Source organism: Octopus sinensis, linkage group LG1 (assembly GCF_006345805.1).
Source record: "Octopus sinensis linkage group LG1, ASM634580v1, whole genome shotgun sequence".
Lineage (NCBI taxonomy): Eukaryota > Metazoa > Mollusca > Cephalopoda > Octopoda > Octopodidae > Octopus > Octopus sinensis.
In genome coordinates this window covers 189,590,887-189,605,888 of record NC_042997.1, presented here as the reverse complement: position 1 = coordinate 189,605,888, position 15,002 = coordinate 189,590,887, and positions in this window count along the sequence as shown.

Sequence of the window (15,002 nt, the reverse complement as noted above, 5' to 3'; positions counted from 1 at the left end):
TATATATATGTATGCGTGTGTGTTTGTGTGTCTGTGGTTGTCCCATGAGTATGGTTGCAATCGTGGTGCCTTTAATCATAAGGTTTGTTCAATCAGAGCTGATTTGGATTAAACTAAAACGATTTTTCTACGATGTATCTGATGACCCTTGGACATACGTAGTCAGGACGACGTGCTGGTGACTGGATTTTCGTGCTAGTACATTTATGTATAAATGCGCGCATACATCTTCATAACTTACCTGTAACATTTTTTCTTGAGAATGATAAAAGCTAATCATCTCTTCTGCTTCGATTATCAAGATACTGAAGTGACAAAGAGAGAGAGAGAGAGAGCTTTTACAGAGTCGTTCAATCAGCTCGAGATAGTAGCCAAGTGTACTCACATCACGCCACACCGTCTTCAGGGAAGGAATGACACATTGAAAAATGTAGCCCTGGTATACAAAAGACGACATGGTACTATTAGAATGTTTTTTATCATACACCTTTTCGGTCTGAGGTGACTTGAGACGAAGCAGAAATAAGATACTAAACATGTTTTTTTCAAAACCTTAATAGTAGAGAAAAAGAGTGGTTGTATAATGTCAACGTAACGTGACGGTCCAGTAAAGGGAATTACACCACCGCTATATAGCCCTGTCTCTGATCACGTTGCACCTCCAAGGGCATCCATTGACGGTGATGCCCTCAATCTTAACAGACGGGTATCACCTGATGGAGAAGAGTCAGCTCCCAACCAAACAACACCAAACAAACACCTCATCAGGACCGTGAAGTCTGGCGTAGCATGGTAAATTCCATTGTCTCGACCACGGTCGAACAATGATGATGATGATGATAGCCCTAGGAAGCATCGACGCTTCCTGTCGACTTTGACACATTTCCTGTGTCCCTATATTTGCAAAGGGGAGGCAAGCACCCCCACCAGCTAGGACTAGCAACCTGAAGACATGCATGTTTCTGGGTCTTGCCCGTCACCAGTCCAGGGTAGCGAGTCCCCGCTAGCGGTGATACTTGCCAAGCCTCCGCAAATATATATATTTACAGTGAAATCTATTCACTGGTCACCGTAATTAGAAATATCGAATTTCTAAATGTCTCATAGAGACATGAGTAGAGAAAAACATTGTGAAAAAGTTTAGTCTAGATTCAATGAAGGCGTGTTCTCTCAATGATGGCGCATTCTCAATCAGGTAGGTTATGTTTATTATTATGTATTTCTCATTCCCTTTACACTGAACAAACTTGAAATTATTCCAATCTTATTTCATATCAATCTCTATTTTATTATATTTTCTTCTCGTCCTCACTGTAGCTTTCTACATCTTATTTCGATTTTTCATGCTAACGAGGCTGAACCAATTCACTGAAGTAAACTCAAACCCTCCTGAAAAAGACAGCGTATCCTGGACTATATTTTACTATATCTGAATAAAAGACCGAATGGTCATAGCTTGAACGCCTTTACTCAGAGATTTCCTTGCTCATGTTTAAAGTGTAGCTAAACAACAACTTAGATATTGGAGAAACACCATATAAAAATGAAGTAGTTTCAGAATTAGCTTCATAAATCGATCATACCGTGTCTAAACGGAAAAATAACTAAGAATCAACACAAGGAAAACAAGACTCTTCAGCCTAGAAAATAATTTTCAGCTAATTGAGTAATGCATTTTCTTTCGTACTGCTGTATACTAAAGCAGATTATTGTTTTTAACAGTTAACTACTTAACTATTTCACTAGAGAACTTACTTCAATTTCAAATAAACAATTCCTTATTAGCCATGAAACATTCAATAACTTAAATGAAGAAGCGTTATCATTTAATGAATGCGTCGCATCTGAGTTCACAACACTAAAGCAATTGAAATGATATGATATAAGCAGCTTGCTTACCAACCACATGGTTCCGGGTTCAGTCCCACTGCGTGGCACCTTGGGCAAGTGTCTTCTACTATAGCCTCGGGCCGACAAAAGCCTTGTGAGTGGATTTGGTAGACGGAAATTGAAAGAAGCCCCTCATATATAAATGTGTATGTATTTGTTTGTGTCTGTGTTTGTCCCCCCAACATCGCCTGACAACCGGTGCTGGTGTGTTTGTTTCCCGTAACTTTGCTGTTCTTCAAAACAGACCGATAGAATAAGTACTAGGCTTACAAAGAATAAGTCCGAGCGTCGATTTGCTCGACTAAAGGCGGTGCTCCAGCATAGCCACAGTCAAATGACTGAAACAAGTAAAAGAGTAAGAAGAGAGAAAGAGTGTACAAGTACAGCTTATCCACAAAAAAGGGTAAAAAAACCCCAATAAGATTGTGCGGTATTCATACTTTTCTCAAAAACATCATTTGCTTAAATTGAGTGAATTAGCTTCGACTGGAAATCGAAATACATTCGGCGGATAACTCTCGCCTTGCTTCATCACACTCTTCCTAGTAACCGTTATATGCATTAAAAAGCAATAAATAAATATTTGCAACTAATATTTGTACACTCACAAACACATCTGCGTACATACATTCTTATTTCGTGTCTTTGAACTTCGATTTTGTTGTAGTTCATCTTTGTAGACCCCCGGGTTAATGTTAAAACATCAGTGATGCGAAACTGACATGACCGACACACAAGTAAAGACACGCATAAAAATCTTTCTTTGAACCTTATGTTATTAATGTTGGTAAATGGTTTTAGTAAAATGCACCTTAATATTAAAGAAGATCAGTGAAGGGAAACCAAAGTGATGAAATGAACTCACAGACAACTGAATTCCTTTGAACCGCAGTTTTAATTCAGAACAGTAGCATGACTAATTCAACAACAATAATAATATCATAGTCTTCAATACTGGCACACGGCCACATTTAGAGGGTATAGTTGAATATATTGATCCACGGTACGTGACTGGTATTCTATTTTATCATCTCAGGTGGCGAGCTGGCAGAAACGTTAGCACACCAGGCGAAATGCATTACAGTATTTCGTCCGCCGCTGCGTTCTGAGTTCAAATTCCGCCGAGGTCGACTTTGCCTTTCATCCTTTCGGGGTCGATAAATTAAGTACCAGTTACGCACTGGGGTCGATGTAATCGACTTAACCCGTTTGTCTGTCCTTATTTGTCCCGTCTGTGTTTAGCCCCTTGTGGGTAGTAAAGAAATATATTTTATCATCTCAGGAAAGATGATGGGGTCTGAGCTACTAAAATACTAATAATCTAATGAAGGCACAAGGCCTGAAATTATGGGGAAGGGGACTAATAGATTACATCAACTCTCCCCAGTGTTTCACTGGTACTTATTTTACCGACTCCGGAAGGATGAAAGGCAAAGTCGACGTCAGTGGAATTTGAACTTACAACGTAAAGACGGACGAAATGCCGCTAACCATTTTGCCCGGCGTGCTAACGATTCTTATTTCTTTATTGCCCACAAGGGGCTAAACATAGAGGGGACAAACAAGGACAGACAAAGGGATTTAGTCGATTACATCGACCCCAGTGCGTAACTGGTATTTAATTTATCGACCCCGAAAGTATGAAAGCAAAGTCGACCTCGTCGGAATTTTAACTCAGAACATAAAGACAGACGAAATGCCTATTTATTTACTACCTACAGGGGGCTAAACACAGAGGAGACAAACAAGGATAGACAAATGGATTAAGTCGATTACATCGATCCCAGTGCGTAACTGGTACTTAATCTATCGACTCCAAAAGGATGAAAGGCAAAGTCGACCCCAGCGGAATTTGAACTCAGAACGTAGCGACAGACGAAATACCGCTAAGCATTTCGCCCTGTTACAATGATAATAATGACAGTTTTACCCTTATACCGATAACAAATAACAGTAAAGACTTCTAATTTCAGCACGATTCCACAAGACCACACACCTTCTGCAGATATTTTGGAGGAAACATATAGTCAAGTTAATTCATCCTAATTCAACCACCTCACCAACAACAACACTGAACACCTTTTTGATCTCCATGTGTCTAACACACGTGGACATGCCTACAAAGTCAGAAAACAACACAGCTCCCATGACTTTCGGAAACATTTTTTCACGCTCAGAGTTGCTGAAGCATGGAATAAACTGCCTGCGTCAGTTGTTGACTGCCATGACACTGCATCCTTTAAGGCCCTCATGCTTTCCGAAATTCGCCGAAACTACACCTGATTATATATACACTTTAGATGAGTTGTAGTGCACCTGAGCACTATACACAATTATTATTATTATTATTATTATTATTATTATATAACTTGTCTAGTAACTTTACAATCCTCTGAAATAGGAAATTCAAAATTGACCACACGTAATTTGTTTCTTCCATCAAAATTTCGAGTGAGCTGTGCTATTCATCAAATACAAACGGAAGAAAGATAAAATTAAGCTTAGTAGGGTTTCAAATAAGAAGGTAACTAAATACTACCCAGTATTTCCTCCCAGCTCTCTACTGATTGTCGTCTACAGTACTAATTGTAGAATATGAGGAATAATCATACTTTTCTTATATATACACAAGAAAAAAATTAGGATATGCATGTAGAAGCGTTATCATTTAATGAATGCGTCGCATCTGAGTTCACAACACTAAAGCAATTGAAATGATATAATATAAGCAGCTTGCTTACCAACCACATGGTTCCGGGTTCAGTCCCGCTGCGTGGTTCCTTGGGCGAGTGTCTACTACTATAGCCTCGAACCGACCAAAGCCTTGTGAGTGGATTTGGTAGACGGAAACTGAAAGAAGCCCGTCGTATATATGCATGTATATATATAGGCACAGGAGTGGCTGTGTGGTAAGAAACTTGCTTACCAACCACATGGTTCCGGGTTCATTCCCACTGCGTGGTACCTTGGGCAAGTGTCTTCTACTCTAGCCTCGGGCCGACCAAAGCCCTGTGATTGGATATGGTCGACGGAAACTGAAAGATTCCCGTCGAAGATATGTATGTGTGTATATATATATATATGTGTGTATGTATATATATGTATATATATATATGTATGTATCTATGTGTATATGTTTGTGTGTCTGTGTTTGTTCCCCCCAACATCGCTTGACAATCGATGATGGTGTGTTTATGTCCCCGTAACCTAGCGGTTCGGCACAAAAGGGACCGATAGAATAAGTACTAGGCTTACAAAGAATAAGTCCTGGGGTCGATTTGCTCGACTAAATGCAGTGCTCAAGCATGGCCACAGTCACATGACTGAAACAAGAAAAAAAAGAAAAAAAACAGAGAAGAAAGATTTGTTTAAAAAACGACAATCATACATGCTTCATAATCCAGAAATTTGTAACGCTACAAAATTAGTGTCTGCGTAACATTATTAAATATTTCATCTCCAGCTCTCAGCACACTGAGTGTTGGCAGCTGGTAGACATTCTTCACGGCGCAACATGCCCTTCTACGAGTAGCGAAAGTACTGTTATACTCATGTGGTTAAATGTAGTCTCGAACATCAGGCGATAATACTTTTCAAGGCGGCGAGCTGGCAGAAACGTTAGCACGCCGGGCGAAATGCGTAGCCGTATTTCGTCTCCCGTTACGTTCTGAGTTCTGATTCCGCCGAGGTCGACTTTGCCTTTCATCCTTTCAGGGTCGATAAATTAAGTACCAGTTACGCACTGAGGTCGATGTAATCGACTTAATTCGTTTGTCTGTCTTTGTTTGTCCCCTCTCTGTGCTTAGCCCCTTGTGGGTAATAAAGAAACAGATAATACTTTTCAAGAGGGTTTGAATCGAGGATTTTTCCAACTTTTAAGGAATCCTAAATCTCTGAATCCAACATTTGAGGAATCCTCAATCCCTGAATCTTTTTCCAACTTTTGAGGACTCCTCAATCTCTGAAGTTCTATATTTATCTCCGACTATTTTCGATTGGATACCAACCCGTGGTCTGTGATCAGCGCATATCTTTATTTTTATGAATGTCACGAAAATGGTTGTATCTATATCTGGCGAAACTTCACCTAGAGTCACTTCAGGAATGTGTCCTGCGATGTGTGCGGGAAGAGGATACAAAACGTCGTGGATGCATATTTTCTTTGCTTCTACCTCATTGTTACGCTAAGCCACCTTTTGTCTCATTCCTTCTTTATCTTCTTATGTATCATATGGCACTCAGTTGCCTATACAAGGAATGCATTTTCGTTCCTCTTAGCCTTCCTTTCAATGCATAAATAAAATAAATGCGCCCTTTTAAAGCTTAGCCAGGTTCATGGGCCCGGTTTCTATGGCGTATGTATTCCCCATCCCAGCGCTACTCATTTTTGCCAGCTGAGTGAACTGGAGCAACGTGAAATGAAGTGTTTTGCTCAAGACCACAACGCGTCACCCGGTCTTGACTTGACTTGAGACAACATTCACCCGGGATGGGTTGAGCTGATTTATTCATTCTCAATGCTGCATCTCTCACAAGCACCACCAGGGCTGGCGATTTGAGGCTAACAAACGGGTGATCTCCAACCACTCCTTATTCCAGCGGCGAACACCGTAGATATGGCGGCCGGTAACCCGGTCCAGGAATCGAAACCACAATCTTATGATCATGGTGCTGACACCCTAACCACTAAGCCACGCGCCTCCACTCTTTCAATGCATATCTATATAATATTCCTTCTCACGGTACAGTATATTTTAACTTCGTGAAGGGCTACGTGATCTTGGTCGTATAATATGTTACCCGCTCTTTTTGATAAAATCCTGTATCTTCTAGCATTTTTGTAGTTATTGCTGTAGTCACCGCATAACCAAGTCATCCTGGTACGTGGGCACCTGTAATCTGAGGTATTCTATGATCAACACGTCTTTTTAAGGAATTTAAGACGAGATTTAGAATCTCCGCTGTTCGCTGGTCGTTACTGTTACGTTTGTTGAAGTTGATGGTGGTGGTGATGGTAGCGATAGTGGCGTTGGTGGCGGTAGTTGATATTTATTTTAATAATACTAAAAATAACGTTGATGATGATTTCTATTTAATAACAATAATAATAATAATAATAATAATGATTGTTTCAAATTTTGCCACAAGGGCAGCAGTTTTAGGGAGGGGATGAGTCGATCACATCGACCCCAGTGTTCCACTGGTACCTATTTTACCGACACCGAAGGGATGAAAGGCAAAGTCGACCTAAGCGAAATTTGAGCCCAGAACGGAGCGCCGGGCGAAATACCTATTTCTTTACTACCCACAAGGAGATAAACACAGAGAGGACAAACAAAGACAGACAAACGGATTAAGTCGATTACATCGACCCCAGTGCGTAACTGGTATTTATTTAATCGACTCCGAAAAGATGAAAGGCAAAGTCGACCTCGGCGGAATTTGAACTCAGAACCTAACGGCAGACGAAATACCTATTTCTTTACTACCCACAGGGGGCTAAACACAGAGGGGACAAATAAAGACAGACAGACGGATTAAGTCAATGATATCGACCCTAGTGCGTAACTGGTACTTAATTTATCGACCCCGAAAGTATGAAAGGCAAAGTCGACCTCGGCGGAATTTGAACTCAGAGCGTAACGGCAGACGAAATACGGCTACGCATTTCGCCCGGCGTGCTAACGATTCTGCCAGCTAATAATAATAATAATAATAATAATAATAATAATAGTAATAATAATAATAGTAATAATAATGATAATAATAATAACAATAATAACAACAACAACAACAACAATACCCACCCATATAGATTTATGTATGTGTATATATATATATATATATATATATATATATATATATATATATCTTTGATGACGATGATGGCAATGATGATGATGATGATGATGATATTAATAATGTATGGAAGATCACACACTCCAGTGTTAAGAGGTGTGCGGAAATTATGTACGAATGAAGTGGAATGTTGAAAGCCAGTGGACTGGATGTACTCTTTTAGAGTACGAAATCACTTAGGCCTGATCAATAAAACAGAATTAGAACGGAACATAAAAGACAACATAGAGAAGGAGTAATGAAATAAAATGTAATTGATATATCTTGCTATGGAACAACAACGGAAGGCTCTCTGTCAAAGATAACATTAAAAGAATCAGATGACAAAATAATAACATTAATACTATTAAACTGCTATTGGGTCATCAAGGTCATTTTTTTCAAGCGTTACCAGAACCAATAAGTTAATTTATTCAACCCCTGTTCTGCTCACAAACAAACACAGAGACCACCAAAGCAATAAACATCTGAACTCACACCCAATATAATTGGGAAAATGTTATCATTATAGAATTGAAAAATGGATGATGATGATGATCTATAAAGAAATTTTAAATAAACATTGTATGGAGGAAAAGAGGGAGAAAGAGGGTGGGAGGTAAATACTACAAAAATAATGAATTTAATGATCTCTATAATATATGCATGAAGTCTCAGATATTTATGGAAGGGAAAATGGAAAGAAGTGACGCATACGTATTTATTACTATGTATTCCCCTCCCTCCAAATTGCAGGCCTTGTGCCTATAAAAGAAAGAATTATTATTCTATTATTAAAATGTTATCTTTCTTTTATCTTTTGCTTGTTTCAGCCAGTGCACTGCGGCCATGCTGGGGCACTGCCTTAAAGAATTATAGTCGAACGAACCGAACCGATTATTGAGCAGTGCATGTCATTAAAGTGACACTGGGGTAGAATATACGAAGCCTAGTATACCCATCATGACTACCCGTCTGGTAAGGGTACAACAGGCACATGCATCATAACCATATATGCACGACATGGTGATCTCATATCAAGATAAAAAGCGCATGACCTTGCAGGTGGGGCCCAGTTAGAATTTTCTTCTGGTTGAGTAGCCCATCCCCCTCAAAAGGTATAAGGGTTGTTTAAGGATGTTGAATAAAAGCCCCATGTTTCCAGAGGCGAATTATCCAAACTTCTAAGAATTCCTCTCAACACATGACTACAATGCTCCCCAACTACTTCTACTCGTGATCAAAGATGCACATATCATCAGCCACTAAGGGACATGCTCAACTAGTTAAGGTCAAACAACTGATAAGCAAATCTGTGGCATTGAGCAGAATATTTACTTTAACCCATCGTTTACACTAAGACAAAACAATGCACATCATATTTCAGTTAAGATCAGAAGTCATGAGAGCCACTGTCTCGTACTGCATCAGGGCATGTTGAACAGAATATTTGCTGTAGCCCATCTTTTATACCAAGACAAAACAATATACATGATAACACTTCCAGTCAGATAAGATCAGAAGCCATGAGAGCCACTGTCTAGTACGGCATCAGGGCATACTGTATGGTACTGCATCAGGGCATTATTATTATTATTATTATCATTATTATTATTATTCAGTAGTTTTATTTTCATAGCGTGCTTTCACTTCACTACCGAGCGCAGCTCTGTGTGCCTTGGGTATGTGCTGTGATTTGTTGTGATGCTCTGATGGTTATTGTATGGAAAGTGTTCTGCGTAGGATGTGTGCAGTGCCTAGTAGTGCAATTTTCTGTATGTTATATGTGTTTGTAAGTCCTGGTGTTTTTGTTATGTATTTGTCTGAATATTTTTTTATCATGCCTAATGCACCTACTATGATAGGAATTGTTTCTGTTTTCAGGTTCCACATTCTAGTTACCTCTATTTCCAGGTCTTTGTATTTTGAGAGTTTCTCCATTTCTTTTAGAGACACGTTGTCATCTGCCGGTATTGATACATCAATTAGAAAGCATTTTTTTTCTTCATGATCTCTGACTATTATTATTATTATTATTATTATTATTATTATTATTATTATTATTATTACTATTATTATTATAATCATGGCCGCTATACGGAAATTTGGTGCTCCGTAAGTTGTAAGAGTATTTGTAAACTTTTCGACCTTTCATTTCTTTTGTTATCATTACATTTCCGAGATTGCCTGGATTGTGCAGATAGTATTTTTGTGTAGAAACACCCCCTGTTTTGCAGGGGTGCGCATAAATAATTTTTGAATTTGAACTGCTTTCGGCAAAAACAGATATTTCGCAATTTTCTGCAATGTTTGTAAAGATAGCTGATAAAGAAGCCATCAAAATGTTCGATAAAGGAACGCGCTCCTTGAAAACATTTGAGAACAAGGAAAGAAATGAGAATATTAACATCGAATGGACTAAACTTAGTGAGGTAACTGGAATATCTAAAACTTTAGGTTTCGACAAAGAGAACAACAACAGCAACATAAGCAGCAGTGACAGCAACAGTGGCAGTAGTGATAGCAGCAGCAACAACAACAATAACAACAATAATAACAACTATACGAAAGAAATCTTTATATATAAAAGTAAGGTTGTGTGTCTGTCTCCTACGATTTAGATTCCTAACTACTCCCACATTTTGCGGTGCAGTGTAACCAAAAGCGGGTATCTTATAGTCGAGTATCTTCTGAGTATTAGCGCGCGTCTACGATGAGTCTACGATTTACCATCATTTTTTCCCATTTTTAATGCATTTTTTTGCTATTATATAAAGGAAGTAACTCTCTAAAAATGTATTATTAAATCTCAGAACGTAAAAAGCTACAGTAACACCCCTTTGTGGTTAGCCATATTGAGATGGCTATTATACTTTACATCTCTAAAAATGCTTATATAGTTATTTCCCTTACAAACCCGAGCAACGCCGGGCGATACTGCTAGTAAAACATAAAAATGCAAATATCGCCCCTATTTCTTTTGCTTTCACATAGATGAAGAAGAATTAAAATTTGCTAGAAAAATTGTTAAAAGAGATTAGAGACCGGTAGCTCTAAACTCCCTATATATTTTATTTGTATCGTCCGGTACTGTCTTCAAAATGTTTCTCAAAACTTTGTGGTTAATTAGGAAAATATTTTTCGAAGACAAGTGCAAGACTGGCTGCGAGCTGGCAGAGACGTTAGCACGCCGGGCGAAATGCGTAGCCGTATTTCGTCTGCCGCTGCGTTCTGAGTTCAAATTCCGCCGAGGTCGACTTTGCTTTTCATCCTTTCGGGGTCGATTAAATAAGTGCCAGTTACGCACTGGGGCCGATATAATCGACTTAATTCATTTGTTTGTCCTTGTTTGTCCTCTCTGTGTTTAGCCCCTTGTGAGTAGTAAAGAAATAGGTTTGTAAAGGGTGTTGTTTATCGTGACGTGTTAAAACAAAACGAAACAGTAAATGTGTAGAAGTAGTGTTGTTAATTGAAAGCACTGCACAAAAATTTGCAGAAAAAGAGCCCGTCATTGGTCAGTAGTAAAAAGATGTTACTTTTACACAATAGCGCATGGTTATATATATTGTCTAAATCACTTAGAAATAGATTAAGACATCAAATATGAAAGTTTTGCCACGTCCTCCTTACTCTTGCTCTTACTCCCTCTTTTACTCTTTGACTTGTTTCAGTCAGTTGACTGCGGCCATGCTGGAGCACCGCCTTTAGTCGAGCAAATCGACCCCGGGACTTATTCTTTGTAAGCCCAGTTTTCTATCGGTCTCTTTTGCCGAACCGCTAAGTTACGCGGACATAAACCCACCAACATCGGTTGTCAAGCAATGCTAGGGGGACAAACACAGACACACAAACATACACACACACACATATATATATACATATATACGACGAGCTTCTTTCAGTTTCCGTCCACCAAATCCACTCACAAGGCTTTGGTCGGCCCGAAGCTATAGTAGAAGACACTTGCCCAAGGTGCCACGCAGTGGGACTGAACCCGGAACCATGTGGTTGGTAAGCAAGCTACTTACCACACAGTCATTCCTGCGCCCTATCATTTTTACAAATCATTGCAACATTAGTTTGAGCGAAAGTAAGTTATTAATTACAAAAAGATTAAAAATGATATTGAGTGTTTCTTTGCCAAAAAATCTGAAGTATTTCATACCCAAAAGATCAACGGTTTGCCAAATAGATAGAGTTATCAATAATGGATGGTAAATATTATCTTGATTAAATATATCAATTAAGACCAAACAAGCATTTCTTTCTTGCCCATCATGAAATCTACAGGACTTCCTTTCCAACATTATGAAAGCACTCCGTCGGTTACGACGATGAGGGTTCCGGTTGATCCGAATCAACGGAACAGCCTGCTCGTGAAATTAACGTGTAAGTGGCTGAGCACTCCACAGACACGTGTACCCTTAACGTAGTTCTCGGGGATATTCAGCGTGACACAGAGAGTGACAAGGCCGGCCCTTTGAAATACAGGTACAACAGAAACAGGAAGTAAGAGTGAGAGAAAGTTGTGGTGAAAGAGTACAGCAGGGATCACCACCATCCCCTGTCGGAGCCTCGTGAAGCTTTAGGTGTTTTCGCTCAATAAACACTCACAACGCCCGGTCTGGGAATCGAAACTTCCAACATTATACGTATATAAGTAAAGAAAAGTACAACCGCGTTTTGTATTTGATTTGCAAGATTCTTAATTTGAACTTTGTGTTGATATATATATTGTTGTACCGCAGGAGGGTTACTACAACAATTACCAACAAACGCACTAATTTTCGCGTAAATTACTGTATTTTTGTATATTTTTTCTATATTTAGATATGAGAAATAATATTCTTAACAATCTTACCTAAATAATCTGATCGTTTTAGCGATTGTTATGAGTGTCTCTAGTGGTTCAGAAAATACAGAGTTACGAAGCGACGTTCTTATGCTCTCAGCCAGAGGGGAATGTCTTCTAATGTTTTTTCATAGAAATAATTAATAAAATTTTATTTTGTTTTCATCAGATTCTTTTTTATATACATTATATATATATATATATATATATATGTATGTGTGTGTGTGTGTGTGTGTGCGCGCGTGTATGTGTGTGTGTGTGTGTGTGTGTGTGTGTGTGTGTGTGTGTGTGTGTGTGGAGACGCAATGGCCCAGTGGTCTGGGCAGCGGACTCGCGATTGTAGGATCGTGGTTTCGATTCCCAGACCAGGCGTTGTGAATGTTTATTGAGCGAAAACACTTAAAGCTCCACGAAGCTCCGGTAGGGGGTGGTGGCGATCCTTGCTGTACTCTTTCGCCACAACTTTCTCTCATTCTTTCTTCTGTTGGCCTGCTCGCTTAGCCAGCGGGGTGGCGTCATTTGAAGGCTAAAACAATGCGAAGCGTATTGTGACCAGCGATGTGTAGCAACATCTGATAGCCTGGTCGGTCACGGGGATCACGGTGATATATACTGAGTTATATAGTGATATTGACTGAGTTGTCACGATAAGAATGTCATTATGTTAATTCATATAACAGCAAGTTTCTTGTGGGTGGTGCTTTTTTATTCTTTTGAAAAACAAGCAACATTTTGAGAAGTGAAAGATTATGTGTATATCTATGACAAATAATATAAACATTCAGTTTCATATTATAAATTTATGCAGATTTACGCTGATTTTCATTCAATAAATTTCACTACCAACTGCTTGCTATATTTCAAGGGCAATACTGGATATCCCTTTTGTGATTCCTAAAATTATTAGGCTGGTGTTGTGAATTCAATTGTTTCCATGATGTATATTTTATCAAATATTTTTATCAAAGGCGGCGAGCTGGCAGAAGCGTTAGCACGCCGGGCGAAATGTTTAGCGTTATTTTGTCTACCGCTACGTTCTGAGTTCAAATTCCGCCGAGGTTGACTTTGCCTTTCATCCTTTCGGGGGTCGATAAATTAAGTACCAGTTACGCACTGGTCGATGTAATCGACTTAATTTGTTTGTCTGTCCTTGTTTTTCCTCTCTGTGTTTAGCCCCTTGTGGGTAGTAAAGAAATAGGTATTTCGTTTGTCTTTACATTCTGAGTTCAAATTCTACCGAGGTCGACTTTGCCTTTCATCCTTTTGGGGTCGATAAATTAAGTGCCAGTTGCGTACTGGGGTCGATCAGACCTAAAATTTTGGGGAAGAGGCTAGTCTATTACAGCGACCCCAGTAAATAAGTATCAGTTGAGCACTGGGGTCGATGTAATCGGTTATTCTCTCCCCACAAAATTTCAGGCATTATATCTATACTAGAAACAATTATTTAAAGAGACGAGCTGGCAAAATCGTTAGCACAAGCCAGACAAAGAACTTAGTGGAATTTCGTCTGTTTTACCTTCTGAGTTCAAATGCTGCCGAGGTCGATTTGGCCTCTCATCTTTTCAAGATAGATGAAATAAATATCAGTTGAGCTGAGCATTTTGCCTGGCGTGCAAACAGCCCTGCGAGCTCGCTGCTTTATATAGATTTCCAGCAGGGACATAAGGCCTCAACTTTCGGGGAAAATAAAGTTGATTATATCGACTTTAGCAATTACTTGGTACTTTACTTTATCATGGAGGCGCGTGGGCTAGTGGTTAAGGGGTCAGCATCATGATCGTAAGATTGTGGTTTCGATTCCTGGACCGGGCGAGGCGTTGTGTTCTTGATCAAAACACTTCATTTCACGTTGCTCCAATCCACTCAGCTGGCAAAAATGAGTAACGCTGCGATGGTCTGGCGTCCCGTCCAGCTGGGGAACTCATACGCCATTGAAACTGGGAAACCGGGCCCATGAGCCTGGCTAGGCCTTAAAAGGGCGCGGACTCGCGGTCGGAGGCAGCGGACTCGCGGTCGGAGGATTGCGGTTTCGATTCCCAGACCGGGCGTTGTGTGTGTTTATTGAGCGAAAACACCTAAAGCTCTACGTGGCTCCGGCAGGGGGTGATGGCGACCTCTGTTGTACTCATTCGCCCAAACTTTCTCTCACTCTTTTTTCCTGTGTCTTGATTAACGCTGCGATGGACTGGCGTCCCGCCCGTCCAGCTGGGTGTAACACATACACCATAGAAACCGGGCCCATGAGCCTGGCTAGACTTGAAAAGGGCGCATAAAAATTTAAAAAAACTTTACTTTATCGGCACCGGATTGACAAAATGAAAAGTTGACATTAGCAGGATTTGAACGCAGAACGTAAAGAGCCGGAATAGAATTATTTCCGCAATGCCTCTTTTTTTTTTCTGATGTTCGACTGTTTCCG